The sequence below is a fragment of the Triticum aestivum genome, chromosome 3A (genome assembly GCF_018294505.1).
Source record: "Triticum aestivum cultivar Chinese Spring chromosome 3A, IWGSC CS RefSeq v2.1, whole genome shotgun sequence".
NCBI lineage: Eukaryota > Viridiplantae > Streptophyta > Magnoliopsida > Poales > Poaceae > Triticum > Triticum aestivum.
This window is the reverse complement of record NC_057800.1, coordinates 747,047,855-747,052,316: the sequence shown is the minus strand read 5'-3', so window position 1 is coordinate 747,052,316 and position 4,462 is coordinate 747,047,855. Positions and strand designations below refer to the sequence as shown.

General features: G+C 46.9%; 1 pseudogene; it reads left to right on the top strand.

The window, feature by feature from the left end:
- Positions 1–343: 343 nt before the first annotated feature.
- LOC123059693 (dof zinc finger protein DOF5.1-like) lies at positions 344–2,193 on the top strand (annotated as a pseudogene).
- The last annotated feature ends 2,269 nt before the right edge of the window (positions 2,194–4,462 follow it).

Genomic DNA, 4,462 nt, shown 5'->3' with positions numbered 1-4,462 from the left:
CAGAGTGAGTGATATGACTTGCTAGTGTTCAAACAAAAAATATATGTAGGCCAACCAAATTGCTAGTACCAGTTAACTCTATGGAGTGGCCTGCATGATTAATTATGCGGTGGCAAATTAGCTATCAGCTTAGCTAATCAGAGTACACTAACTAATTTATTGCAAACTGTAGCTAGCATGGGTAGCACTCTGAGCCACGTCCGCATATACATTGGAGAAGGAAATGTGTGCAAATGAAGGAAAACAACAACAACATGGGTCCTCTTCTTTTTTCCTCCAAATCTCCACAGGCTATATATCTAGAGAGAGTGTGTGTCCCTTCTCTCTCATCTATTTGGGTGCTGCTAGCTAGCTACCTTGCTCTGTCCTTTTTATCTCTTCTTTTTCCATTCCTTTCCTTGGTACTAGTACTCTTCCGCTTGATTTCCCCAGCTGCTGCTAAGTTTCTTCCTCCCACTTTCTCTTCTCTCTAGATCACCGGCTATGATCTTCCTTCCTGCCTTCCTTGATTCATCAGACTTCTGGAACACCGACCACAACCAGCTTCAGGTATGCATCGTCGTGCTTCTAGCTTGCTAATTAATTGCATATTCCCTCATGATTTTGTTCGCATAAGAAACAAGTATATATATCTAGGAATATACTCCATATCAGGTTTCTTTTTCAGGTCGAAATTTACAGTAACCGACCAGTTACCTGAAATTTCATAGACACAAGAGGTACCACTGTTTCTTGGGTTGTGATACCAGAAAGGTAAAAAAATGAATTTAAACAGAAAAGCTAAATCAAATAGGGTCTCTATAAATGAAAATATAGTGTTCTATAGCAAAATAGCACCATCCTTAGCATGCTATACCGCGCTATAGCATGCTATTAGTGAGACATCTTAAACTAATTTATTTAACGGGCTATTTTTTCCAGTGGTCTTTATACTCCCAAGAGGTCACGGGGTCTCCTTTTGAAGAGGGAACTTTATGTCCGATGTAGCTCAAACATTATATGTTATTACCTGAAATAAATGTAAAATCAAAATTCATTTGAACTATTCAAACCAAAAATCCAAAACTTCCGAGATTTACCAAAAACTACTTCATCCTGCCCATCCCGGGGATGAATGCAGAAAAAAATAGCTCCATATATATATATTGGCCGATATGGTTAATTGATTACTCATCACCTTGTTGATTTGCAGCTGCAACAAATCGGCACTAGCACTCATAGTACTACCACTTCTTCACCCGATGGTCCTGGTGATGGAGGATGCAACAACAATAATCCCAAAGGGTTCATGGCCACAACCGGGGCCGACTACGGCGTTGCAGGGGGTGGCAATGATGGTTGCGGCGGTGCTGGGGACGGCGATTGCAGTCGCGACAGAAATAACAAGTCGATTTCCATGTCGAAGCGAGCACGGCTGGCGCGGTTGTCGCATCCAGTTCCGGGGATCAACTGCCCGCGATGCGAATCCACCAACACCAAGTTTTGCTACTTTAATAACTACTCTCTTACCCAGCCCCGCCACTTCTGCCGCTCCTGCAGCCGCTACTGGACCCGCGGCGGCGTTCTCCGCAACGTGCCCGTCGGCGGGGGGTATCGTCGCCATGCCAAGCGTAGGGCCAAGCCCAAGGTGGTGCCAGCCACCTCCCGAGCCTCTACGGTAGGGAAGTCGTCCGTGACACCAACCATGTCTAGTAGTACCACTTATGCCACTGGCACCGACATTTCACCACCAAGATTGCAATACCCCATTTTTGGCAGCACGCCGTCCCACGACAGCCAGTTCAGCGACATATTCGACCCAGCTAACCTTGGTCTCGGCTTCCCTGTCAGGCTGCTCTTTGCCGAAAGCGATGCTTACACGGTGGACGGCTGTGCGCACCACCACCACCACCATGCCCATGGGAACGGGATGGAGCAGTTGTTGGAAGCATAGAATAGCTTCCCATTCATGCACGCCATGGATCATCATATGTCTGGACTCCTACTGAGGCAATGCCCATCACAATGGCTACGATGCAGGGCATGTTCCACCTAGGGTTACAGAGCGTCCGCGGGGGTCATGGCGACGAGATAGCAGGCCAACAGTTGCACTACCCGCCGGCCAAGAGAAACCACAAGCACCAGGATTATGCTAGCAGCAGGGGCATGCACAGGGATGTGGTCAATAGTAATGGCACCGACGGCTACATTTAATGTTCTAGTACTCGCAATGCAACTTGTAATTAGCTAGCTAGTTTAGATCAACATTTGTTCTTAGATTAATGTCTGGTGAAATGGGACAGGCTATTGTAGTCGTGTGAACTTTCATGAAATATATGGGTCTATCTACTTGTTAATTATGTGTTATTTTCTGAACTTGGTAATGCTGGATATGTACGCTCAAACATGTTAATGCTTGGTATGGTAGCACTGGAATGTGCCTTGTTCACTCTTAATACCCTACTGCCAGCTTAGTAAGTGGTGCGCATGGAGTGGGACCATCGGTGCCTCTGGAGGTAGGGTCCTAGCTACCCCAAGGCCTTCTCTTCTTGAAGGTGGCACCGATTGGGGCGGTAGGGCATGAGACCGTACCGCCTAATAAGTCAAGATGGTGCATATTGTGGCGTAATACACGAACAAAGAACGAAGCCGTACAAGTATAATCATATGCAAGAGGAAAAGCTTCATAAAAGAAGCCTCCAAATAAACGGGGTATTTGAATTTGTGCGTCACAAACAAAGTTTGGACAAGGAAATTTTTTTACAAGCAACTTTTTTCCAAAAAAATTATAATGCTTGGTCGAAGCGAACACAAGTTAAAAATTTAAAACTTTGAGCATGAAGGCAACTAAGCTGGTTAATGTGTTCGGTATTGACGACGCAGTCCGAGCTTGATGCGGGACAAGGTTCCATCCCCCAAGCCGGTCCCGAGGTGGCGGAGCAAAGAGCTCGGCACTCCGAAGTTGTGACATAGCACGGTCAATGTAGGCCGGCAGAGTGATGCCGAAGTCCCCGGCATGGAGTAATGAAGTGTTGACGAAGCCCCCCGTCCAGCCGAGGTGACGCCAAAGGATATAGTCCGGCTGGATCATTTTCCTGTGCACAAAAAATAGTGCAAACTGGAGATAATAGTAATAATAAAAAAATCGTTGCATAATAAATAATTTATGCAAAGTGAGTAATAAAAGAAATATGGCCTGGCGCCGAAGTCAATGTCGATGCAGGGCGCCGGCTGATGCGATAGAGGCGTGGCAAAGCCTGAATTCACAGGTCAGTCCGAGTTCCGGATGCGGCGTTCGCCGGATTATGTACGGAGACTGACCGAACCACCATGCGACTGTCGTTAATACGGCCACCATTTGATAGACCTATGTACATATGATGGACAAATCAGAGTAATAATTCTTGGGAAAAATGAACCCAAACAAGCAAAAAATACTAGGATTAATAGCACCTGGTTTATTTGTTATAGCAATCCAAAGGAAGGTGATTCCAAAAATTACGACTCGATCCGCACACCCATTGCCTGATGGGCGATAAAGCGACGGTATGGCGATGCTGGCAAAGGTTGGCTCGCCGAGGCAAATCCCTCGGTCCAGCTAACGCGACGGAGCTGGTCGGCTAGTGACGTCGAAGTCTCTGGAGTAGGTTGATGAAGAGATGGCGAAGCCCCCGGTCCAGCCGAGATGTCGAAGTCTCGATGTCAGCCGATGAGTCAAAGTAGGTCGGCGTGATGGACACCATCTTGAAGAAGCAATAGTGCGGCCCTTCCGATGCAGGTCGTGACGTGGTCAATGCCGGCTTGATGAAGTGACTGTGCGGCAATGCCGATATGCCCGTTCCGTGTAATCTGTGGGGCGGCGATGTTATGATGATTTATCCTTTGCGATGCCGGACTCTTGTTCGGCTTGCCGGGATGATGATCCGAAGAAGTTGAGTTCGGCTCAACAAAATGACGACGTGTCTAGCGCAGGTCGGCAGGCGTGGAGCAATATTGCCTGACTGGTTTGACACCAGCATGATGTTGAAGATCATGTTCAAAAGATCTTAAAGTTGGTGGGATGTGTTCGGGAACAAAACACAATACCCCATACAAAACTTCCTTTAAAAGGGATGTCCGAAATGCCGTTCGTAAAAAAGACGAACTCGGGTCGGATTCGTTTTCGCACAGAAAACAGATCCGAAAAGTGATGCACTAATTGGAAGGTTCTCGGAGTTTGAACGGTCGGATCGAGCTCAAATTTTGCGAGGTGGTAGATATAGTAATTCCGCAGCCGATCAACGGTTGGATTTTCCAAAGGACGTCTGAGCTAGAAGCTGGACAACACGCCCTAAACTCGTCCAGATTCCCGTCCAGATTTGACAGGGCTCTGGTATATCGTGGATTGCCAAAGATTCCTCCATCGAAACTCGACGAAATTTTCCAGGGTTGTTGTAGACTCAATTCCACACAATTCCACCGAAGCAATCGTTAAAAAGACACT